This window comes from Nyctibius grandis, chromosome 8 (genome assembly GCF_013368605.1).
Source record: "Nyctibius grandis isolate bNycGra1 chromosome 8, bNycGra1.pri, whole genome shotgun sequence".
NCBI classification, from domain to species: domain Eukaryota; kingdom Metazoa; phylum Chordata; class Aves; order Nyctibiiformes; family Nyctibiidae; genus Nyctibius; species Nyctibius grandis.
In genome coordinates this window covers 41,992,265-42,019,456 of record NC_090665.1, presented here as the reverse complement: position 1 = coordinate 42,019,456, position 27,192 = coordinate 41,992,265, and the positions used below count along the sequence as shown (strand labels likewise).

At 36.9% G+C, this 27,192-nt stretch overlaps 1 protein-coding gene across 5 annotated transcripts in view; it reads left to right on the top strand.

Annotated features, from left to right (window-relative positions):
* The window catches only part of LOC137666330 (BEN domain-containing protein 5-like), a 729,551-nt gene that overhangs the window by 19,514 nt on the left and 682,845 nt on the right, over window positions 1–27,192 (top strand). The window contains exon 2 of one of the 5 annotated variants that reach the window (XM_068406245.1): window positions 17,918–18,013. The exons of the other annotated variants lie outside the window; for them this stretch is intronic. The gene's annotated coding sequence lies outside the window, so the exon portion shown is untranslated. The remainder of the gene's footprint in view (window positions 1–17,917; window positions 18,014–27,192) is intronic. 5 annotated transcript variants of the gene reach the window in all.

Below are 27,192 nucleotides of genomic sequence, written 5' to 3'. Positions count from 1 at the left end.
CCACAAACAGTGTGGCTGATGGAATTGTGTCATGAGAAGTGCAGTAATCAAAAGAAAGTATCCTAGTAGCTCAAGAATTAGAGTTTTATTAGGGATTAGTTGTAAATTTGTTAGGGAATTGCGCTAGGTAGCTGGACTTATAATGATTTCAAATGGCAAAATTAGTGAATTCCAAAATTGAGAATTGCTATGGAGACTGAGGAAGGAAATTGTGTTTGTGTTAGCTTTTTGTTTAAAAACTTCACTGTTGTTCAGGCTTTTTCAGGTGCTGTTATAAAAAATACTATATTCGTTCTATGAAGAATTTTACAAAATAGTTTATTGGAAATGTGTGGTACCCTTCAGCAAATTTATAGGAAAGGCTGTTGCAGCTCAAGATAAAAGGAGATTCAACTTAAAAGGATAGATTCACCATAGAAAGAAATGGAGGAAGATCCAAGTTAACATAATTTACTGTGTCTTTTAATATTTGATAAAATCCTCTCCTAATATTTTTCTCAGTGTAGTTAAAAAGCATCAGCACCTCGTAGCTTTGACACCAGCAGCGATATAATAATTTAGCTTTGATAAAGAAAAGAATTTTTCCCAATCTGCTACTTTACTGGATAGTTTAATGCTCTTAAGGTTGTCTTTCAAATGTTGTTCACTCAATGATGGGGAGTCATGCAGCATATGTATGTTTGTGTGTAGTTTTTTTATTAAACATAATTCCCTGGGCTCTCCTGAGCGACTGTCACTATCCTGGGGGTGCTGGTGGAAGGGATTGTGGTGCAAATCTTGTTTGGAAAGTGTTTGGCTCGTTTGGGCTATGTGAACTTTAGAAATGACTCCGCAAGGGGAAAAGTGTGGCTGTAGGTGCAGTCAGAAGGACTTTACCTTCAGGAGCAGCTTCTATAGCTAAAAGCAATGTAAGTCAAGGTAAGCAGAGAAGGAAACATTTAGATTCACTGCGTGTTAATCCTTGCAGGCAAAAGGCTGATACTTTTTTTTAAAAGGAGGAAAAGGGTAAATACTGCTTGTGCACCTGGTGAAATGAAGGGGAAGTTGATTTGGGTGGGAATCATGGATATAAATATAGTTTTCTGTATAAGTTAAAAAAAAGCCTTGTGTTGTAGTGCTGCATGTCATGTTCCTTGTTCGCATGTGGCTATGTTAACTGTTACTTTTCTGTCTGGAAAGCACATAGGCTTTAAAACCAGTAAATTATATGCAATCTTGGTGTTTAATATGTACTGAGAATGATCACCTGGAGGAAATTTCCACTGTTGTGCAGCCACAAATTTAAAAGTCTTACTTAGAGCACAGAAACAAGGGAAGAAAAAGTATGAGGCATCAGTTACACAGAGGTAAACGTAAGTAGCTTTTCTTTTGAAAGTATTTAACAGATGTAACCCTGCTTTCCTACTGATACCTCTATGAGTAAGCATGGGTCTGGGCGTTTGTATGTCAGTCTGAAAGGGAACACTAAACTAACTGCAGGTCTGCTAGTAAAGAAGCCACGTGCAAAGGGTAGAGGGTATGTCAATATTCAAGATGTCTTAAAGCAGCATGTAGGAGTCAGATTTGTTGTGCTTTTCTATTTCTGTAACTGTGGGATCTACTGAGAGTTCTTCTTTCAGCCTTACTCTAAAGTACTCTTCCCCCCACCCTGGCCCAAATGCGAGATGCCTGTACATCAGAAGTTAGCATCTGTGATCTGTGTGGCCCTATTCTTTGACAAGAGTCTTGCAGTAAAGTGAAAATGAACAGAGCATTCCGGATTTGTTGTTTCTAATACTCATCAACTTGTATTTGTGTACTATGAAAGTATAGAAAACAATAACCTAGGCGAATCCTAAATGTCTGGGGTGTGTGTGCGTGTATATGTTTCTGTGGGGGTTGCTCCTTTAGTTTTGTTTTTTTTTTCCCTTTTATTTTGGCAAAGAATTCCAAGTTTGCACTAAGAGGCTAGGCTTCAAAAACATATCTGAATAGAGGAAACGAAAGCATGGATAAAAACAGAGAGAAAATAGTAGCCTGGAGTGAAATGTGTGACTAACTCTGTCTTTGAGGCCTCTGGACACTAAAATTACAGAAGGAGGTAAATTACATGTTGACTGCATGTTTTTCTTCTAATCTTAAAGCAATAGAAACCAGGTTGTCTTCTATATAAAGTAACACTGAGCATAACCATAACCAAGCATAGGAAACTATATTTTAGTTCTTAAAAGACTCTCATCTTGCTGCACAATAGAACACAGCATTTACATTCACAGTACTGCCACTGTGTGGTTTCCCCTGAAATTCTGCAGGTAAGGAAAGCCATTCTCTGCCAAACCATCAAGACACTCAAAGCAGCGTGTACATGTGGGAAGGAGAGTGATGGCAGTGAAAATTGCATGGTTGCATTTCAAAATGTATTTTTTGTATTAGTTTGCCCTTCTTAAAGGAGGGATTTCATGCTTGTAAAGTCTCTGCCCTCCAAATATGTGTCGTTGACACAATCTAGCATTTCAATACCTTAATATTTACAGTTGAAACTGAAGGTTTTCACTTTTTGTTTCGAAAGTTGGTACACAATTTTAGGTTCAAACCAAACTTATTAGAGTTTCTTTTTAAAGTTTTAGTTCTCTGAAAGTACAGTGCAATGAACTAAAGATATATATTCACTGTCAGAGTCTTGTGCTAACATAAATAAAGGCTGTTTATAGCTTTAATTTAACATGTAATTAATAAAAGCTATTTCTTTGAAGCCACCAAAAATGTGGATTAAGTTTTAGAAAACCTTCTGGTAAGTGAAGCTGAGATACTTTATAGCAGATGCACAAGTGGTGTGTATATTCACAGACAACATTTACAAGTCTCACTAATATATTCTGCCTGACAGCATGAGCCACATGCATGAGATGTTATTGGTCACTGATGCCTCAATAAAAGCTATTTATTGGAATATCTTAAAGATTCACCTTTAAGTACAGATATTTGATATTTTGAGTTCTACTTTTGAAATGCACTTCTGTACTCCCTTCTTATGTTGGCATCCAAGAATTTTTTTTTGTGCAAAAACAACAACAAAAAACCCCACAAAACCCCAAAAACCATACACACACACAAAAAAATCCAACTCCAAACCAAAAAAACCCTCACCCAACTGAAACCAATTTAAAATGTCACAAAACCCTCTGGCACTGAGTAACACAATACAATTATTGAAGTCAAGCTTAAAAAGCTTAAAAAAATACTTTAGGTCAATTTTATTAAAATATAGTATCTTTTTACTGTACCAGTGCTAAATGAGACTCAAACCTCTAGAGTTATTGAACAGTACTCATTTTTCACCTCCACTTTCTGCAAGGCTGTGCTGGATATCTTCCATCTTAGTTTCAAACTAAACAGCTGTGTTTTTGAAATGATAGTCAATTAGTCTTTTTTTTTTTGCAATATATAAAACTGGAAAATGGTGAAATATAAGCATCTCAAATTTTTGTTGCATATCTAAATGCGGCTAGATAGGCTAGAGTCAGAAAATCTGGAAACTAGTAATGACCGCTGCATCTTTGGCATTGTTTGACTTCTCTCCTCCTCCTGTTTCATGTTGTATTTCCCTGAATGCAACATAGGAACTTCAGAACACTGCGCCTTGAAAACAAGTGCAGTATGTTACAGACATGAAAATTCAGGAGTACTCTGAAGTTGATGTCGTGTTCAGTTGCACAATAATAATGAGAAAATTGTGATGTTTTTAATTGCAAAGGAGGAAATTTTTTTTTCAATGAAAACTTCTGTAAGAAATGAAGGAAGGAAAAAGATGACTGCTGCTTCAAATGATGGTACCACACTTGGATTGCACAACAGGGCTGAACCTCTGAAAGCTCTCCACAGTCAAAGGGCTAGTAGCTGCCTAGGATATGTATACAGATGAAAACAATTGCCTTGGGTGGATAAAATGAAAGTCAGCTGAGGTAGAAGGAGGGCTTTAAGAGTAACTAATGAGACCTTCACAGGTTTTGAAGAGTTAGGATAATTCTGCTCCGGTTTTTTGTGGGGCGTAGAGTGTGAGACCACTAATTTCAGGAATTTAGCCAGCTCAACCGAGGTGGTTATAATGTTTTGTTGTCTTCTGCTCTGAATCCCATCCCAAGATAGAAATATAATGCCTAACTGGTGTTTATTGTCACATTTTACAGGAGGAGAGATAAAGGCAAAGGATAATAGATTTTTTTCAAGGTCATTGTAAGGATCAGCTTTGGAGCAAACTCAGAATTTTTTCATTCTGTTTGCTTCTCAGTTCAGTGATCTGAAAGCAACAAAAATCTACTACCCAATTTACTACATTATACTGTTATGCTATTACCTTAAAATTTCATCCTATACATAGCGTGGCTGTAAGCAGGTCTAACTTAGTTTTGGGTATTTACTCAATTTGATTTTTTTCAGAGATTTATTTTTTTAAACTCCTAGAGAAATCTTGAAAGTTTACAGGCCTTCAGAGTGCAGAAAATTGATTGCTTTGTTTCAGAAGCATATTACTGCTCCTAGCAGTATTTGGCACCCTTCTTAGTTATAAGGGGAATATTTATATTCCCTTATTCTAATCTGAGAGCTAGAATTTTCCTCTCACAATATTTATATAGAAGTTATCTGCTGCTAGATTACTGAAAAAATCACCCTTCTATCACCTCACAATACTTGCCTGACTTTTTTGTGTTTTAAAGCTGTCTAAAAATATACCCAGACACTCCAAACAAAGCAACAAAAAGGCTTCCCATAAGCTCCAGAACAATTAAACTCGGTGCTCCCTTCTAAATAAACCATGTGCTGGGTCAGTAGAGCCCACAAGAGACAGCCTCTTTAGACCCACTGTTTGCATGACTTTCTGCTATAGACCTTCTGCACAGGTCTGGAAGCTTGTCTCAACTCTAATTGCCTAGAAAACCTGCACGTGATGTTAGATTTAGCTTTCAGAAGTTTTCCAGCTAAGTCTGAACCACTGAAATGAAGGTTCATAACACAAAGGTTGTCATACCCTTTGTTGAAATGGTGCCTTTATAATGTGGCATATTAAATATTTAACATAGTTTGCAGCAGATAAAAAGCAATTTTGTTTAATTTTTACTAAATATTAATGCTATCATGCACCTTAATCCTTTCATTATAATAAAAATTTGTTCAGGCTCATTCTTATTAAACATTTTCTAATTTATAAGGGTATGGATGTTTTTGCTTCTGATCCTAATAAGTAATAAGGCCAAAATGCCTTTGCAAAGAGAAAGGGTGAGGGCTGGGAGGGAGTCTTCACTGGTACATAGGGAAGAACTACAGGCTAGAAGAATAACTTTATTTTTTTGCCCAAGGACACCAAAGACAATGCTTATCTCCCAAGTAACCCAGCTCAAAGTTTTGGGTCAGTTGTCAAGGAATGAAATGAAACACCTGCAAAACACTCAGTGAAATGACCTGGAAAATAACTTATAAAGAGGTTGCCATTAATTTCTGAGTGAGGACCATTCTTCTGTCTGTATCTCTGAACTGCAGGGGGAAAAAAAAAAGAAGAATTCTTGGGCTGAAATTAGTTTCAAATCAACTTTTCTCTGCATTCTAGAACAAAAATGTAGTTGGCAATTATTTATAATGCTAATTAAAGACATGTTCCTCCAACCACTTACTGTTAACAGGGTTTCTGGAGGCAGTAAGCCCTTGATACAATAATAAATGTTTCCCATAACCCATTCATCTCCATCCAAAGGCAGCAGCAAGGTATGCTATGCATATGTATAATAAAAATGCAAAAGAAACAACTTTAAGGCAATGTTGTTTAGAATTTGAATGTATTTAGGCAATATTATACTCAGCCTAAGTATGTTGATGGGGCTCTACAAATTGCAGTAAAACTACAGGTGGCAACAGAGGTGGGTGATGCCTGTTTTTGTACTGGGTCTAGTGTCTCTGGTTTGTTTTTAAGTCTTTGTTTACTCTTCTTTTCCTTCTTTCTCTCATCTAACTTACACACACACAAAAAAGGAAATTCACATTTGCTTTAAAACTATATTTTTATTATTATGCAGCTTTTATTTCCTCATGGAATGGAACGACTGTTTTTAATTTCCAATGTCCACAGCCCTTCAGTTGCACAGAAAAAATATTGCCAATTTGCTTGTATACAAAGACTTTATCGCACTTGTTGTAGATGCACTTTTTAAAAAACAAAATAATTTCTTTTAAATATTAAGCTGATTAAAACAGTCTCTGCATAATTCTTAGGCCTGCTGAATCCCATGTTAGTAGATTTTTCTGAGCTGATATAACTTATGTGTGGAATAATTATATAGATATTTCTGTTGAGAAAGCAAAAGAATGAACTTGCAATATAAAGAACTGAGTATAGGAGCTGTGGGGATTGTGAGTATAGTAGGTCAGTACTTGTTTTCATGTCAGTGTAAATCTGGAGAAACCTTTGGATTTAGCTGGAGTTATTTTAGATTTCCATCACTGTAAAATAGGCTACTTACCTCTACTTCATTATATTATAGGATATTGTGGTCTCAGTCTGGTGAAGTGCTTGCTTAATCTTGAAAATGTGAGTAGTTTACTGAAGTCAAAGTTGAGCACAAATTTAAATGCCTTACTGGATATAGGCTGCTCTTCTTAAATGCCAGCAATGCACAGATAGACATCAACTATATATTTCACTTGCTTCTAATCCAAATAACTGTATCCCAAATATCCCCTGCCTAGATGGGATCAGCATCCATGTGAAGGGTGGCTGGCTGAGGCCAATCTAAAGGCTGATAGAGATGGGATTGTAGGTAAAGTCAAACATTCCAAGAATGGGAAAGCACTTTTTTATTTTTGAAAATGCTTCTGGATGGTGTGCTGCTTCTGGAAAATCCTGATAGCATGCAAAAAAAGACCCCTTCACTGAACAGCTAGAAGGCTGTACTCTTCTCTGGTTGCATACCGGCCAAGGAGTGCTGTTAGGACACTTGCAGCTTCTCTTTGGCTGTACCAACTACTGAAGATACGATAGTGCTCATTTCCTTGTGTCCTCAGAAAATACAATGAAATTTTAGGCTTAATCTTACAAACCAAACAGCACTGATATTAGTCTTAAAAGTTGCCGTATATCTTGGCCTAAGATAATAAACTGAGTCTTTTGCAGTTGTCAGAGTGACAGTTCTCAAATCCTGCAGTCATAAGTAGTAAAGCTCAAGCTGATAGAAGACAGTTTCTCAGCGGGGTTTGTGGTTTTGATCCTTTCTACTGGAACAGATTAGAAGAGTGAGGAATCTTACTGTCCTCCATAATGAAATGGAGAACTTCTGTCAGCAACTGTGATGAAAACCAGTAAAAACTAAGAGGGGAGAAAGAGCAGAAAGTAAAAAGAAGGATTTGTAATAGTAGGAGAAGCTTTGGGAGAGAAAAGAAAATATCCTAACAGATCATCAGTCCTAACAGAAACATGATGCAAACCAGAACACCTGCCTCTGTGAAACTGCATATTCATTCCATAGGATTCATAGCAGTCTCATGATGGATAGCCAAATTCTCTCTGAAATCAAGAGGGAAATTGTCTTTTTCCTAATTCTGAGTAAAAGAACAACTACTATGTCCTTTATCTAAGTGGAAAATGCAAATAACAGCTTGCAGTTCATAGAGATGAGGTTTATGAAGGTAATTAACTAGTGTCAGAGATACTAAGGAATTCCTCAGTCGTGCCTGTGACTTTCAAATAATATATTAACAAACCGATTTAATGAGATGACCCCAGAAATCCCATGCTGGATTTCTTTCTTATTGTAAGTACTTGAAGTAAAAATTCTTGGCAATAAGATATATTAGCCTGAGTAGTCTTGCAAGGGAAGTGGTAGATGTCTCACTATGGTAGAGGATTTGATGAAATGCAGCAGAGTGGGATATAAGGAGGAATCCTACAAGGACAATGAGATAGATTCCCACGGCTTTAATCTTTGCCCACATGTAATTTCTCTTCAGTCGTTTAGCTTTATACTGATTTGAATATAGGAGGTTTTCATCCTAGTCTGGACACCTGTGCAGCAAAACGTATATACCTTGAAAGGTGCTACTAAGGACTTCAGGAAGATTATTCACTTACTTAAGGTCACACACTACACAGTGTGTAAGTGCTCTGCTAGACCAGTGACAAAGCTGTGTACTTTTTGTCTGTAAGTGTGTAAGAGATGATTAGCAATGATAACGAGCTTAGTTTTTAGTCAAATTAAACGAGGATGACTTCAAGTGAAAACTGCAAATGGTCATGTGGGCTATGTCTGAAAAATCTTCTGACATTTCATATCGAGAAAGCTCAATCTACACCTTGCTGAAATCAATGGATGTTTTAGCCAACATTTCAATGAATATAAAATTCCCCAAATAAGGGCTGCGGTATAAATGATGTTGCTTTTGCCGTGCTAATAATATTCTATAATATTTTTAAACAAGAAGGAAGGGAAGGACCATGTTCTGTGCAGCCCCCAGTAAAGACAGAAAAGTGAACAGAAACAACCTATTAATAGAATGGTGAAACTGAAGATTTGAGTCTAAAAGTGAGAAGAAGATTTTTTTTTTATGGCCTAACTAAATAATTATGGTATAGTCTTCTTTTTGGCATTAACAGATGAACCTCTGTACAAGAGATTTACTAGATTCAATCTCAGTGGCTTCCCAACTGTCAGAAAGTACCTGGCAAGCTTAAAGGAAAAAAGTGGTAGTAAAGAGGAAGAAATAAGTTGACATTAATGTTACATGCCCACATACGAACTTGACTTAAAGTAGATATGGAAATTTAGGCCTAAAATATCTCTCAGTAATGTTAGAGATATGAGGGATTTTTAATGTTTTTCAAATAAAAAGATTCTTTAAGTTAATGAAGATTTACAAAAGTATGACTGTATGCCACATGTAATGGAAGGAATTTTTCTTGAACCTGTGAAGATCTCTTGAGGCACAGAAAAATAGGTAGTTACAAAACCCAAAGATCTGTACTTGAAAAATATTGAAGTTCTATTTTAAGTATTACTTGGCTTATCAAAAACTTTGCACTGGTAATTGCATTGTCAATCATGTAGTGTCCTGTTGCTAAAGAAATAATAGGTTAAAATCTAGCCATTATTTTTTTTACCAATGGATACAAAATTGAGTTTTATAATGAGAAAATAATACCAATGATTCCCTCCAAGAATTAGTGTATATTGCACAACAAAATTACCATAAGCAACAGTTAAATCCTGAATTGTGCTTGAAATATCTGCATTTTCCAGCTTCCTACAGTCTTTAAACACTTTGAGCTCTGCTATTGCCCACTGCATATAATTTGAAATCTACAGAAGGATTATAGTTGATACAAGCTGATGCACTGTTGATGATCGCGGTTTGCAAGCTGTTTGATGTTAAAAGTTCTACTGAAACTGCCAGTAGAAAGTCTATGAATAATTTCAAAGACCCTCCCAAGCTTATCTGTGCTCTTGCTTCCAGCATGCTGCTTTTAGTAATGAAACTAGCAGACTTGTAGTTGCTGTTTGGCTAATGGAAAAGTGACTTGGAAGCAGTTTCACCACAACTGTGTAAGATGGAGAGAGATGCTTCTCTCTTTCATTGCTGGAACAATTACCATTCATTCCTAGTAGCAGTGAGACTCATATTGCAACAAACAGTGGTGGAGAAAATGTTCTGTGTATATGGGTGAATGCAGCATGGTCCCCAGATTTTGATCTCATTGAAGAAATGCAACTCTTCTTCCTGGAGCCGACTTGACTTGCATGGTTGCTACATCCTGCAGGGTGTATTTAGGTGTGCTTCTACGTATGTATGCATACGTGTGCTGTTTTAAAAAATCTGTCAGTTTTGTGGAGCATGTAAAAGACTAAAATAATTCATTAACTATCTGTTTGTATAACCTTTTTAGTACTAAGGGCATACATGGAATTCGACTTTCCGCTTTATTCGAATATCATTTGGTTGGATGTTTTTTTTCCCTATTTCAGATTGAAAGGCATATCTTTGCAGAAAGATTCTGTGATGGCAGTGGTCAGCCCAGACTTTTAACATTATTTTATGGAAGTTTTGAAATACCAGTTGATCTCCTAAGATATTTGCCAGTATCTTGCAAAAATCCTTATACTTTTAATAATCTGGTCTCATCTAAGATTGAAATAGGTAATAGGTTTGTTTTAGTCTTGACGAGAATCTAGCAAGAAACAAGAGTTGTGGTGATTAGGATTCAGTATTTCCCATAACCACTCATTACTTATCTGACATTCAGGTCTGTTTGTTTATTGTGGTGTGGTGTGTGTTTCTTTTTTTCCCTTCCAGGAAAAGAAATGACATCTAGCAAAGGTTATTATTGTAAAGAGTTCTTTGTGAAATCACTCTTAGTTTGTTGGGAAATGTCTCAGTCAACGGAAGACTTCAAATAAGAGAAAAGTTGAAAGCATGAACAGGCAAATATTTTAGCAACATTTTTGGGGTTTTAGGTAATACTTCAGTAACAAAGAAGCAAAAAAGAAAAATTTGTAGTTCTTGGTGTGCAAAATTCCTGTTGACTTAAGGGAGTTAGATCTACAGGCATAAAATAAGCATTTTAAATAAGCTTAGTAGGAGCAACGCTCACTATTGAGGTAGACTCTTCAGTGAAAGGGTGGTGCAGTAAAAGGTGATCTACTGTTGCAGAGTCTTTACTTCTGGTACCATGGCAACATCAGAATTAGATACAGAAAATGGGACAAGCAGCCTGGTAGAACATAATGAAGAGTACACAAATGATGTGTTAAAGGGAATCTACAGAAGAAATTATTAACAAGCAAATATAGTAGGGTTCTGGGGAGAAAGTGGGAACATTGTAGAGCTCTTCTGGGAACAGCTTGAGCATGGGATTTGTTGGTAGGAAATGCAGAAACCATTGAAGAAAGAATATATTATCTAGCTTGGTAAGAGGAGTGGGAACATTAAACTGCTACTGCAGAAGGGGGTAAGTGACACTTCTAGGTTGGGAAGAGTTAGAGATTAGTTCGCTTTTGGAATACATGAAAGCTGCAATTTCTTCTAGATACAGAGAAACAATAATTCACTACTGCTGTGCCTGTATGTTCAACTAACAGTGTCCTAATTAGGTCCTTTTGGTTATTTTTGTGTGTCTGAAAGAAGAGTGTAGGCTTCTGTGTTGTAAGAGTTGTTTAGGGTAATCAGCTGTCTGGATTTACTCTTCAGTCCTAACAGAAGATAGAGGCAGTTACTCACTAGCATTGTTTGCACTGCAGAAATGCATAGGTACCTTGCTTTTGACAGACTGCAGTTATGAGGGATAAAACTACAGTACTGTGAATATATGATTCTAGAACAAAAATATCTGATCATGGTGTCTCAGATCAATATTCATGTCCGAGAATTCAACAGTCACAGATTATAAACCTATCATGGGAAATGAGATTAATGCAAAATCATAGGCATGATAGCATATGAGACATCAAATGATGTAGATCACAGCAGACCGTTGTATTTTCTTTTTTGACTGCTTTTGTTTCTCACAGGAGGTGTTATGTGCCTTGTTTCAAAGGGTTTGTGTACATTGCAAATTTACTACAACAATGTTGTTGATTTCTGTTCCCCAGCTGTTATGGGTGGCATGGGTATCTTTGTACCACCTGTGCAGCTGGAGGTCTTTACTTCAGCTGATTGCAGATTACAGGTTTGGATGTTATCAAATTAACCTTATGAACTGCTTTGGTTATTCTCAAATCAACCTTATCACCTGCATGTCAAAATTGTTGCAGCTGAATCTGTATGAGCATGTGAGGATTAAGGTGTTGGGAATGTTATCCTACCATTTAATCTCAAAACCAGCCTGGAAGACATTGCTTATGAAATTGATTGATCCATCTGGTGTGAGGAAATGATAAGGTTGTGAGACAGACAGTGTAAAAAACAACCAAACAAAAACCAAACAAAACAAACAAAAAAACCCAAACAATAACAACACCAAAAAAAAACCAAAAAACCAAACATTTTGTGCATGACAAATATGTTAAGCTTAATGCTCACTTTTACACTGCAATAATTGTGTTGCTGATATGACAGCACTCCCAATGCAGGCCTGGATTTGGTTCTACAGTTGATAATCTCATTATCAATCATTGAATTCTTTGCCTCACTCTTCTCTGACAAGGTGTCCCAAGCTTCTAGGACCTGTTTAGAAACAGGGTTCAAGGAGAGCTGCCAGCAGTGGATGAAGATTGAGACAGGGATTACTTGAGGGAATGTGACCTATTAAGGGTCATGGGAGCAGATGGGCAGCATCCAAGTTGCTCAGAAAGCTGGCTGATGTCCTGTAGAAGCCAGTCTATCACCTTTGAAAGATCATGAAAACAGGGGGAGGCTTTTCATAACTGGAGAAAGACAAATGTTGTACCCATCTTTAAAAATGGCCAAGAGGTCTACATGGGGAAGCACAGGCCAGCTGACTTCACTTTGGACTCTGGGAAAATCATGGAGTGGTTTCTTGTGGCAGATTTTTCTGGGCATGTGAAGGGGAAGGCATTTGGGTGCTTAACCAACCTCATTGCCTTCTATGGCAAAGGGATTTGTGTATGATGGGGAAAGTGGTTATTTACCTCAACTTTAACAAGGCTTTTGATGTGGTCTTTGAGAATATTTTTGTAAGTTAAGATGCTTTGATCTGAGTGTGTGGACAATTAGACAATCTTCAGATGTCAACTTGGGTATCTGAATGTAGAACAGACTCCCAAAATATCTAAGAGAATTCAGTTAATAGTCTTCAGAGAATGATTCAAAATTCTTCAGAATGTTTTTAAGTGATAAAGTCAGCTACTGTTTGCAAGGCTGCAAAGCATAAACAATACTTGAGTTTTGTTTATTAAAAAGACCATACAATTTCATTTTTACATATAGTATTCAAGCCAACGGAAGATAATGAAGAGTATGCATTAAACCACAGTAATTGTGCTTGTTTAATAGTAATATTGTAACATTGAAACTCCTACTTATTATCCCTCTTTATTAATAAATACTCTTTTTCTTGTTCATTTATGATAATACCCACTATATGCTAGGAGATCATCAAACACTGAAAATGACAGTCTCTTTATTCATGAGGTAATTCAGAGCTATGGTTGAGGCTCTACTATGCTCCTTTGTTATTCTCAATAGCATATTTTTCAATATACTAGTATTATGCTGTAAGAATAATTATGCATTAAAATACTATGCAATATATTAAAGATTGAACCAAACTTTAGATTCTTAATGTGTGCTTGAGTGGTGACCTTTTGTCCTCATTATATAGCCTCCTAAGACTTCCCAAGGTTTCTTTCTTGGTCTTGCTAGGGAATTGTGTGGTTAAACATAGCCCAGAAAGTCAGAAAACTGTTCTGTTTGCAGTAGTAAGAGTGTATAGATGTATATTAGTAAAAAAAGACAATAATACTTTTTGTTATTGCTTTGCCTTTAATTGACTTTGATAGGTGACTGGGCTATGAAGTGGGAGGTCCAGAAGGCTAGAGGAGAAGGAAGCCTTCTTCAAAGCTGGAGCATGTGCTCCCTTCCTCCTTAGGGAAGTGGGCAGTGGCCAACCAGGAAGGTACCAGGCACTGTTGGTCTGTTCAGATTTCCTCCTTCCCTTTACAATAGCTCACTGAATATGCAGAGATACACCTTCTGCACAGGCTTTCGGTCACATCAGTCTACTGGAGGCAGTTACTTCTGATAAACTGCGTTGCATGGAGATGAGGACCAAATCGGTCAAGTACCAAAAGAACTTCTTTCTCAGCTTTTCCTGGAATTTTTGGGTGCAGTGCATCATTAAATGGCAGCTATGCAGTTAGCAGCTTGCTCTCCTCTAAAGCTGATGTACCAGCACATTTACAGTAACACTCTACAGTATGCAGAACTTTTGTAAGGGCTTAGAAGCAATGTAATATTAGGTGTCTTGGTTTTGGATGTGGGAATTTGTCAACTTGTGTTTACTTTTTTCTTTCTGTTTTTCCTCATACTTATCAGAGTGCTGGTGATGAGAGAAAACTTGGAACGACTTTACTGTGTTAAATAGTGCTGCATTTTTGCCTTACAGGTAGATGCACTTGAGTAACAGAGGATATAATAGCAGAATTTGACCACCTGGCTTAAGACAATATTTCATGGGGAGTTGCACTAAAAGCAGTTTCGTATAAATGCAGACATGTGTGGATCCTGTTAGAAAATAACTGTTCGGTAACTGGTTTCACATTTTAGATGAATAAAAAAAACCAATAACGATTTGCTGGACTCAAAAAAAAAAAAAAAAAAAAAAAAAAAATTGAGTGTTGTAGTCTCTTGCCTCAAAAGGCAAAAGCAGGGGAATAAAACCGTGAGAAGAGCAGGCAGTGATTTAAAGTCCAGAAGAGATTACACTGGAGCCATAGTGAAATATGTATGTGTGTGTGTGTGTACATGCCGAGTCATTGACGGAGGTGCTGACGAACACCCACTCCTGCCCACTTCAGGGGCTGCTTCAGCCACTGCCAGAGTTCTCCCCAGCCCTGAGGCTGTCAGTCATTCAAGTCACCAAGCCCTGCTCTGCTCACTCTGCCTGGGGTTCACAGCTGCTCAGAGCAGCCTGTAGAATTGGTACCTAACAAGTGCAAACATCCATGCTCAGATGGCAGGGCCTGGGCATCTTGTGGGAGATTGTATCCTCATTACACAAAACCATATTTCTTTTTGCACATACTCAACATTGTTTCTTAGCTTTCTGTCAATTTGTTTTTTGACACTATTCATCACATTGTTACAGATTTTGGTCTAGTGTGTATTGTTTGTGTAAGAGTTAAAGTTTAGATGTATTTTGAGAAGTTTCAGCATGAAAAATCCAGCATAAATATAGAACTTAAAATGAAAAGTTGGATAAATATAAGATGCTACAGTATTGTAAATGAATTATGTTGAAATAGACCAAGAGAAAAGGTGATACAGCCAAACCATATAGTATGAGTGAAAATGCAATCCCTACCTCTCTCTGCATTTGTATGTGAGCTGTTACAATTTGATTTTTTTCTTTTTCCTTTGTTAAATTGCATTAGCAATTCCAGATAGACACTTAGTCTCCAAAGAAAGGCCCTTGACATTAAGTGTACTGAAAGGTCATTGAACAGTCATAGCTTTCTTTTAATTTTAAATACATTTATCCAAGAAAATTCAGCACTGATGCAACATCTGCTTTTCAAAGGGACTCTGTCTTCTAGCTGATCTGACTGAGGTTTACAGAGGTCAATTGAAATGCCTAAGGTCACACAGAGTGTCAGAGAGTAAGGGGTGGGTATCTGGAAAACATACTGAAAAAGAAACCTACTTTTTTTTTCTGGAAATTACAGGATTCTCCTTTAAACTTCTAGGTAAACACCAATATAATTCAGAAAAAAAGGTAGGAATGTTGAAGATGGTGACTCCTGCTGTGTTGATTACTACTGATACTGTGAGTTATTTGTAGAGGATTCTAAAAATTCCTGTCTAGAAAAATGAGCAAGTTACATATTGCAAAGGCAACAAATACTGTTAAGGCAGAAGACTGAGATAGTTTACTGCATTGTTGCTACACACTGCTTTTTCAAATTTTTCTTAATACTTTTTCAGAGATTGACTTCAGCTAAATTACACTGTCTAAACTAGCTGACAAGCACACTTATAAAATCATAGCTATTTTAGGAATGAAAGATCCTTTACCCCATCATTCAGCAGTGAAGCAGTGTGTAGTGACAACTATGATTAGCAGAATACATGCATTCTCACAAGGAAAAAATGTTATGCTGAGGATGAAGTGCAATTTTAGCTTTGGGAATCTATACAAAAATGTTTGCAATGTTTTAGTGATATCTTTCACTCTTATGGATTTTAACCCTCCAACTGTAAAATTTTGTAAAGTTTTGCCCAATTCAGTAAATACTACCATAAATGAAATGAAGAAAATACAAGTTGATTGTTTTAGATGAGTGTTTTGCAAAAGTAAGGTCTGCTGAGAAAATGCATGGTCTGTACAGCACATTTGTGGTAAAGAACTCTGAAGAATTGATATGGATTAAAAGTAATTAATAGACAGTGAATTTGATTGTGTGCTGTACATGCCTGAATCTCCCACTGACATGAAAGTTTGAGATGTACAAGGAAAGAAAGTCATAAAACTTGATCTGAAAAAAAAAAAAAGAAGCTAAGGGGTAAGTTACAAGAAGCAATCTTGACAATTAAAAATTATTCTAAAGGTTGCCAAGGGTAAAAGCAAGGAACTATCTCCTAAGTAGTACAGTTGCATGACTATCTTTCACCTTCATTGCTGACAAAAAAAAGCGTTACTACACTCATAGCAAAATAAGAATGCATAAAGGGTATCTTTGTAAGGTCTCATGGGAAGAGAAAACATGAACAGGAATACATGGAAAGTACTGGTATGTTTCTATTATTACAGCATACCAAAGAATGATCAGAAGAAATATGACCTTTTCTGAAGGTGACTGATGCATTCATTGCTGTCTTTAACTTATTCTGCCAATTTTCTGATGTTTCATTTGCCATTCGATCCCCAAAAGACTTAATTTGTTGGAGAAAATAGAATGGCTAGTAGAAATCTTGTGATTTTTTTTTTGCCCCTCCCCTCCCTTCGTGGGAAATTTATGTTAGCATACAACCCTTGGTACTAGGGTACTGGGAAAAAAAAACCCACATTCTTTCTCAGAAAGAGTCTAATGTTATTTAATGGGACATTTTACAGTCTTGTTAAACATTACAGTTCTGCTCTGTATTGCCTGTGCTTTTTCCAGTAAATGGTCTGGCTCAAATATTTTTCTTCTCCTTTCAAACTGCATGTATGTGTTTGAAAAATGATTTTGCTGAAGTAAAATACAAACTGATCAATCATACAAACAAGACAAAACTCCCACAGAGCACATGGGGAAAAGAACAAAGATTATTTTTGTCTGTCTAGTTAGAATTTTGCATATGCTTGAATATATCTGACAGGTAGTTTGTGCCTTTTAGAAGATAGGAAAAAAACCATATATAAAGAGAAAGAGGTGCTGATGAGTACAATAGCAGTTTTGATTTTCATACATTTGGGGTGCTGACACAATTCACAAGGGGCGAAGCAGACTAAGTTGTGTTATGTCGTTCCCTGCAAATGAAGATAAATGCCTTGTTCTTTATCACTCTGGGTTATATTCCTGAGAGAATGATTTTTAAAATGAGTTTTTAACTTGCTACTCCTTTTTATTTTTATATACATATATATATATATTTATATTTAAAATATAAAGGAAGTATTTGAGGATTGCAGTTAGAAGCTGTAATGCTTAAAACCTTGCTGGGCTCCAGCTACGTAAGTCTCTGAAATACTGCGACTATCCTGAAGAAGACAAAAAAAGAAAAAATATGCTATTCCTTCTACAATACATAGAGCTATAGGGATTGTAAAACTTCTGCAGAACGGGAATATAACATGTTGATAGGAGCAAAAACCATAAAAAGATTTGTCCTCCTTTACTGTAGTTAAGAATTGCAAGAAGACAGAAAATAAGTTTCAGTACCTAATTTACCATATGGAATTACACTGCTAGATTTCTTTGTCTCCACTGAAATCATATCTCCTTAGCACAGCTTTAGTAGTGAACATCCTTCAGTAAATTTGGTTTCTGTGTTCTTTTCTAAACCTTTTATATGACGGTTATGTCTTTGAATGTGCACCCATTAAAAACAATGGCAAGTCCAAATTTTAAGCAAGTACAAAGAAATATTGAGTGAGTGTGCTAGGAACAACAAAAATCATGTGAATTTTCCTGAAGAGTTATGAAAATCCATCCTGAATGCTTACCCAAAGCTGCTTTATTAAAAAAAAACCCCAAACTATCTAGATAAGGGTCTACTTCTCTGTCCTTCTACCTCTGTCTAGATCTGTGAAACACTTCGTTTTCCACTGTATTCTAAGCCTCAAAGTACATAAACTTCAAAGAACAGAAGAATCTTGATGATGGAAAGTAGGAAGAAGGTGAGAGAATTCTATGTATTTCTGTGCATTATTAAGATGTGTTCAAGGAGTGGGACTGTATGAGTGAGGGTTCACTATGGGAATATACCAAGAGAGCTCAAAACCAAAAGGACTGACTGGGTGGTCTCTGGAGAAGGGAGAGCAGATCCACTTAGTTTACAGAAAAGAAAAGATCTGAAATAGAAAGGAAGACATGTTAGGTTCTGTTCTCAGATATAGAAGGATGGATTGAAGAGAGCTGTGTGGAAGCATGAAAGTGTGTTGTCTTGGAGGGTAGTTATGAGAAGACTTGCATGAGCATTTGACCTGTTGTTGGGTGTTAGCTCCGAACCTCAAACCTGTTTGCAAATGCCTAATGAAATGAGTTTTGTATCAAAAAAAAATTACTTGGACTTGTTAAGATTTGATGGTAGAAATCCATCTGTGTCAAAATTAGTGTGACCCACTTTTTATACTTTTGGGGAATATATATATATGTAAAGGGCAAGAAATTGCACATGGTTCTTCTCATTAGTGTATGCACTGAATTTCTGCAACTTGAGAAAATATATATGTATTTTTTCTCTCCTGTATAAGACTCTAGGGATATAGCCTTCAAACCTTTATGCTTCCCTGAGATTTGTGTAGATCCTAACATCCAACACGGTCAGTAAGTGTCCATGTGCCCTCATTGTAACTGCAGAAGTTCTGCTTCTCCCTACCCCAGGGGACACTTGCAGCATTAGATACTTCCTAGCTAGTATGTGTCTCCAGGGTGCTCTTCAAAGAGAATTTGCAAGTGCAGATGAAAAAAACAAATGCTGTTTGTGGAAGTATCCTTCCTCTTCTGGCTTTAGGAGGGAATGTTTGGCAGCATACCTGCCCTGTTTCCCATAGCCAAACTCCTCCCAGCTGCAAATCTTCAGACCTGCAGTGAACCTTCTGCACAGTCCAGCTGCCTGAGCCACAGGGCAGCTACCATCTATTGCTGTGTAGAGATGGAGATCTGGGTGCAGAGATTCCTTGTCTTCTGGAGATCAGTATGATTTAAAACCAGCACATCTGTGGCAAATAAGTTGCTCTCTATATAATAACCTTTGGTTCTGTAGAGCTAGCTAAAACACAGTCAATTGGATGTGAAAGAAGGTAATTAAGAGACAGTAGACCAAAGTAGTCATCACTGTAATTTCTTTGGCTTCAGTGAGCTTATTGCATGGATGAGTTTTATTGGAGTTCTTATTGCTAATACAGAAAGTATGTGCAAAGTTAGGAGTCATGAAGTCAAAGCTGTATTTCACCTGGGAATACTGTTTGGGATTTTCACAAACGGCTTAAGAGTTGAACATAAAACTTTTTATCTTGCATTTGGGCACTGAATTTTCTTGAACTTTTAAAAATATCCTACCTAGTCAAGTGAGCCAGTCACTCAGCTTTTGAGAAGAGGGAGTTCCCAGATTGCTAGATGATATGCTGAGAAAGCTCTTGCATTAGTGTTTCTCTGAATGTAAGTAGTCTGAATTTTTAGCATACTTGCTCAGTCAGAAAAGGATGGAGGAAGCTGCTGTGTGCAGCCGTTCCTATTCCTGTGCTTTCCATTTAAGTGGCATAGGAGATTTCATACCTTATTCACACTGAGAAGGCAGAGTTCTTCTCTTCAGTTTAACTGGTTTGCCTCTCCTTTGCTTTTCCATCTAACTGAATCTGTTTATAGTATTCCAGAAATACATTTTGTGGGTGCCTTACAGACAGAGCTTTAAACTCTACACATGAGCTGTTCTTCTGTGCTGTGAGACTTAATGGCATGTTGGCTTCTCAGACTTCTGGTCTAATTGAGAGGAGTCCATCAAGGGCACTGAGGCGATGCATCCCTGCCACAGCCTTGATAAAAGATAAGACTCCCATAATGACATGTACAAGGACAGACAGGATAGTCTTGGTGTTGACAGGTTTGGCTTAGGTCAGATCTGGCAAGTTTAATTAGAGTTTAGATCCACTTTGGTTTGGAAACCTAAATGATGTTGACATCCTTGGAAATTTGGTGTCTAATTACCTCTTGGGGTTCTGGGACAGAGTGATTTACTTAAGGTCACAAATGGAGTAGAAACAGGAACTGAGCAGAGGATTCTCAAATCCCAGCCCAGTGCCTTTACCATTAATCCTTGACTAATCTGGTATCTTGTGATCTAGGTTTCACTTCAGCCAGCTGCTTTCATCAAGTTGTTAGTGTCATCCTACACTGGGACAGCTGGCCAAAGTTTAATGCATAAGTATTGTCTGCAGACTGCTCTCATTTATACCCCTGGCATTATGTGATACCCACTAGCAGCTCAACATAAATACAGATTATAAAATGGGAAAGAACAGTGTCTGTGGACCCTGGGAATAAGAGAAAGTTTCTGATCAGAGATTTCAGAGTTTGAAAGACAGAATCAAAAGTGCCAGAATTAAGTGCTGTTTATTTAGATAACAGTAAATGTAGGAGCCAGGGAATTTAATCTCACACAACATCTGCATTTCAGTGTTCTACATGCTATGGAGAGATCCAGGAGAATGGATTAAGATATTTGTCCATAGATCATCACTGCTGACCTGTGTGATTTCTGTGCCAATCCTCATTTTTTTTTTTTTTTTTCTTGGCTAGGGAAGGCTCAGGATGATTTGCAAGGAAATAATTTTAAAGTGATATTATGAGTAATGAGATGTAAAAAAAATAAAATCAAAAGTAGCAAAAGAATGACTTTTAAATACTTAAAATCCAACCTTGATATTTGAAAAGAAAATGCTAAGCAATAAAGGGGACGAATTTCCACACCACATATTGCACAGAAAATTTGCACACACAACCTTTTATTTGTTTAATGGATTTTCTGTGAGCATCTCCCATTAAATGTTTGTAAAACTTCAGCCCAAGAAATTTAACTATGGGAAGGGAAAGCATTTATATTCATTAGATGAGCGCAGACTTTTTGCTCATGATTTGGGTGGAATTTAAAATGATTAATGCAGCTTAAAGTAGTTAGGTGATAGGAATTTTCTAAAACACTTATCTGAATCTAATAAGCCCTATTGGGGATACAAGAGCTTATGATGCATATAAGGAAGTTTAGAGGCAGTTTATTAAAAACACATTTCCACTTACTTTAATGGTGTTCTTCTATTGTATCTTAAGATTGCCAGGTATTTTACCATCTACTGCAGCCAGTCTGGAGACACTAGACTCGTATGAACCCCTTTATCTGAGAGACCCATTCCTCTGTTGTAGAGGTTGGAGCTGCAGTTGACAAAGGATGAAATGAATACAGGTATATATTGTAGCCAAAGTTCAGAAAATCCTCCACAGAAACTTAAAATGTCTTAAATTGAATTTGTCTTGTGAGGAGCTCTTTCTTAGGAAATATTCTATAAAATTTTAAATGAAAACAAAAGCATTCCAGTTAAATTGTAGTCTCAAAATTAAGCGTTTTATGTGGCTTTGTGATAAGGTAACTATAAGAATGCTGAAGGTAGCTGTTTACTCAAATTTTCTAGAGAAGAGAAATTCAGAGTTCAGGTTTGCCTAAAATTAAATCAAGGATTTTTCCAAGTTTTCATCTGACCTTGTAGTGGTAGAAATATCAGTGTGGATGACTGTAATAAATCCTTTACTGTGTTTATAGTGGAAATTAAAGTGGTACATTTGCTTCTTTAGATCATTGGTAAGTCAGCCTTTGCAAAGCCACTATCACAGCATTCAAAGCCAAGCTCACTCCTGGATGGAAGAATAGTCCAGTAGTGTTTCGCTTATCCAGCTGATGGATGGGAAATAGGCTGCAGGTATTGAGGCACTCAGTCCTCTGAATGAGTCAGCTTGGCACTGCTGTGTGCTACCAGCTCAGACGCTAGCTCAGGCAGGGCTGATTCAGCAATGCTACTGACCTCTCTTTTCACCATTTTATTCCTACTGTGTCATTCTGCAGCCTAATTTACAAGAGAAGAGTGACTACAGGCAGTAAGGTGGCAAGTTAAGCATTCATTAATCCAAAGTTTGTTTGACTATCTTTCAATGTCATGTTTACTGTGCATTTCTGACCAGCCAGGTATCATTTGACTGAATTTCTTTGAAGACTAGATTTTGCTGAGTTAAAGAGAAGCTGAAATTTTAAAATTAGAAGACAAAAAACATGAATATGATGAATAACTATTCCACAGAAGTTTGTACAATGAGTCAGTCTATAGTGTTCTTAAGTCTATGCATATAGTAGAAACTCTTTCCCAGAATAACATTACAATGGAGTTACTGCACTCTATGCTTGTCTGTAAGATTTAGATAATGAGTATGCTAGGGAACTCTTCCCACAGCAGGTTATTTTTCAGGGATTTAACCAGTTCTTATCCATGACTGTTGCAGCTCTGCTGGCAGAAGTCTGTAGCCTTGACATAGCCTGAAACTATATTCACTTCTGTTCTCCCAGCCAGTCTCCTTCTCGTCACAAGGACTCTCCTTAATGTGTCTATAAATTTTTTGAAGGAACATTCTGAGCTGAATGCCACAGAAAATAAACCTCTGTGATTTAATGCAGTGATGCTTTGTTTCTCAAAGAATGTGCTTTAGATGAAAAACTAGAATAATTTGTTCTTTGTTAATATGTGGTCTGTGGTCAAGACAGGAAAAACAAGATGGGTATTTTGAGCTTTTAAATTTAACTGCCAGTTACATTAGAAGAGAACAGGGAGGAATTTGCAAGGTGGCACGATCCTGTTGTTGAGCCTCCTTATTTCAGACCTCAGTGTCGCGGTGAAGCAGTAATGTACCTGATCACCTTGCTGTTTGGTATTCAGTGATGCTCGCCCTGCTGCTCACCCTGCTGTATTGGCTACCCAGGTTGTTACGGCTATGGTGTACAGCTGGCAGTACAGTGTGCATGTGGAGTGAGCTGTGGAGGCAGATGTTAGGATATGACAGTGAAGTCTTAAATTCTTCTGGACCTGTCATAACAAGGATGGATGTTTATAGACAGGATACACAGAAAAAATAAACTTTTTTTTGAGGGGGGGAAATAGGGGAAACAGGCTCTGAATACTTATTTGGGGAAGCTCTCCTCTACTTATTCAGTCAAAATACAGAAACAGCAATTTTCAGGTAATTCCTTTTTAGTTGCTTTTTGTTTGGTTTTTAGTGGCCTGCGTTAGGCATAGTATGTGTTTAATAGATAACCCCATGCAGAGCAGAATACTCCTACAGTTTAAAATCAAGGGCAGGGGGGTGTTTGTTTCTAAAGATTTGTTGAAAGGCCATCCACTCTTTGGGTGGAGAGATTTCTACCCACTTTGCTGCTGTCAAATTGTGTGATTCTAAATGTCTCCTTGAAACACACACTGGGTATATCTTTGTAGGTGTGGATGCTTTTAAAAAACTGCCTTAAAATAAGTGCAGAATGAAGAAATTGTCTGCCACCAGATGAGTGAGACTTGACTGGGCTTCTCTCTCACTTTCATCTACATATTCACACCTCTACAGTCATAAAAATATTTCTATAACCTGCAACCATCTACTGCTACTCACAAAAATGCCTTGCTGTTGTGGGGCTGTTGTGAATCTTTATAGCCATGTAGAGCGATGTGTGGTTCTACTGCTGGTGGGAATATCTGTGCAGGTAGGCTGAAGGGTAAAGGCTGAACCAAAATTCATCTACATTAATCTCCTGTCTTGCTGGACAGAAAGATGTTGAAAAAAGTATTGATGTGGAGGCAGGGGAAAGGATTGTTCATCCTCAAGTACGTGAGGCAATGAACTATGTTCAGGAGCCAGCAAAGCCTGCATTTAGGTAGGGGATGGTAATTTATGGCAATTAGATAGCTCAGTAGCAAATTGCAGAAAAATATTTGAAAGAGGTTTGATTGATGATCCCTGATCCTTGCCTTATGAACTTAGAGGAAATAGATTATGCTGGCTTGAAGAAGAGTGGTGAATCCATAGAAGTAGAAACAATATGCATCGTAGCAGATCCATATTCACAACTCCAAATGCTCCTTTTCTAGCATCCCAGATCTCCTTAGCACAGCCTAAAATGTTCAGCATGCTTACTGAACTGTTTTATATTTTTTGTCTTCCCTTCACCATCTCCTTCTCACTTAAGACCGCTTCATTTAATGAGTATCTGCAGGGTCACAATGGAGGAATGAGCTGACAGGATGAATGACAGTACACCTGTACAGGGGAGAGACTCAACTTCAGTTTGCAACCTTGTTGGCATACAGTCCGTAGCGTCTCTAATAAAAAGTCATTATAGCTCTCCAGGTTTTTCAATTATTGTTTTAATTTCTTTGCTCTGTTTATTACTTTATCACAGCATGGGATGTTACCCTGATTATCTTTATTATAGCGTATTTAATAATAAAAAAACAATGTCTTAAATTCTGTTCTATAGAACAGTTAAAATAGCTAAAGGGGGAAAAGTGTACCTATTATGAGACTTTGACTGGTAGTCCTAGTCATCTTGATTCAAATAGAACAAGCAGGGGGTTAGTTCAGGTAATCTATTGCCCACCAGTCTGTGACTGTTTTTCTCAGATAAAATGCTTGTATTTTTTTTAGTCTTAAAGAAATCATTACTGATTTCATGAAAATCTAACCAAAAGAAGGCATTTATTTTAACTGAGTGCGGTTTTAGTTATTTCATACAAACAAAACCATAACTACTGCAATTTACTTTCAGGTATACTTGACACTTGGGTCAATGGCATCTTGCATTGTTTCTTGGAAAGTCAGCAATGTGAACAGCCTTTTTCACTTAAGTATCTCAAGGTTCATTTCTCACAAGTAAGAGTTTAGTCCTAGTGTTCTGGCGGTGTTCCAAGCCAGCTAATTACATTCTTCCAAAAATTTCCTTCAAAGTTCCAATTAATTATCTTCCTCGCTTCCTCTTCTGAAGTACTGTTGTGTCATGGTGTTTCTATGAAATGCCTGATAGTGTCTTGCATCTAGAGTGGCTGGTTTTAGCTTATGAATGAAGTGTTGCTGTAGAGAAAGGGTCTTATCCACCACTAGCATGTGTCAGTGTGATGCACTGATTATAGGGAAAGTATTTTAAATATAGCAGTAGTGAAAAAGAGTCTAAGTGTTCATGCTTAGATTATAAAATGAGGTGTGGGTTTTCCCTCTTTTCACCAGATTATTATATATATATTAATGTACACTCTGAAAACTGCATTCTTATACCTTACTCATTGTGACTAGTGTCTTTCTTCACTAATAGTAGAGAAAAGCAGGGAAATTCCTTCTTTAGTAAGGTAATTGATATCAGCATATTTATTGCTTACACAGTTAAAAATGGATTTTTATACACCATTAAAATGTGTGCTTGCAAATCAAGTATTCTGATGTTGCCAAGGTTCCTATTCCTCTCAGCTGCTGTTGAAATAGAGGGGTTACGAACTTTTTAAAAGTCAATAATGAGAAGTCTGGTTTTGTTCTTCCTTTAGAAAAATGGTTAAAACAGTTCTGATTTAAAAAAAAAAGTTAAGTTTGGTATATTAATTGTTTAAAAATCCTTCAAAATAGGTTTTTGTAGGAAATATTAGGTATATTTTAAGTAGTATTACAAATATTTTCCTGGGCATTCGGTTTGTCTGTAGCTACTTCCAAAAGACTACAAAAGATGAGTGATGGAGAAGATCAAAATACCTGGATCCTGGAAACTCTCTATTGCTTTAGGAATCAATATTGTATTGTGTTAAAAATGTACTGGAAAGAGAATCACCATCTTGAATTTCAAATGTTAGAATAGTAAATTATAAAATCAGAATGTAGTATAGGTGTATCTTTTTTTTTCCTACAAACCACAACTCAAGCAGTGCACATCATTTCAAGATGTTAATACATTAAGTAGGTATCATTTTTTATCATATCTGACTTACATTAATGCAAACCTGAGCAATACTTTGTGACATGAGTATACATTTAGTTGAAAGAATGAGTGGAGTAGAGAGGTTGTTGGCGGGAGATACTCTTCTCACTGTCTTTCACCTGCATATTGATAAGCTGGCTTTGAGGTATCTTTCCTGTTTGTTTGCAATTGCAAATTCTTACTAAATTGTTAAATTGCAACAGAACATCTTGTCTGCATTTTATCAATTCACAGCCACTCTACTTAAATACAGTTCTCACCCACACAGAGTTTCATTTGCACAAAAGTCATAGCAGCAGAGTATCAGCAGTTTGCATGGAAATGACAGCCCGAGCCTTTAGTTCATAATATTGAAAAATTTCCCTAACTTGCAACGTTTCCTGAGGGAATGTCAGAGTTGGCATACACTTCTGCTGCTTTTCTCTAATTTTTAACCTCTTATTACAAATGAAAGCTTGTAGGGCTTTTTAACAGGTGTTTTTTGCCTGGGAGTACATGACAAAAGTAGAAAACCAGGGAACTGTGATAAAAATTAAACTCAGCAAATCTAACCAGTCCTAGTGAGAATGCAGCAGGGAATAACAAATCCTCAGTGAAAAGAGGTAAAGATTGCTTAATTAAACAGGATTGCAGAATTAGATTTAACTTTAAACTTGAAATTTAAATGAATTTCTTTGGTGAGGAAACTGTGATGACTTCTTGAATGCCATCCTAGTTTGTGCCTGGCCCCCCTGCCCCGCCAAGGGCTGGCATGAAATGTCCTTGTATTTTGCTTTAAATCAAAGAAATAGTTGCTTACTTCACACAGAAGGCTTCAAAATCTTGGGGAATAGGCTTTTATCCCCATATTTTGAAATTGTCTCAAAAAGCAATATTAATTGGTGATGAGAGACTGTAAACCAGGATGAAAACACATAACAGAAAAGGAATTAACATCTTTGTGGGTTGTGAGTACTCAGTTGCTGCACTGATTTGAGCTGGCAATGTTGAACATAATTGGTTTTCAAAACCTGATATAACAGCAAATTTCACAGAAGGTGTTGGAGGCCCTTGATATCAATGACCAAGACTTTATAAAAAAAACAGTTTAAAACAGTGGAAGCACTATTAGGGAACGAGAAACTCTACACTTGAAAAGAAAGGTTTGGTGCAAGTATCTGAAAATAGATTTGGTGTCCCTTGTCCAAGGGCTTGCATTTATGATTTCTTGTCCCCTTTGCAACTCAGGAACTGTAGTTTCCCTTACAAATTATAATTTTTATCCTATCTGTTAGAGTATTGAAATGGATCAAATTGTGTTAATTGAATTTTCAT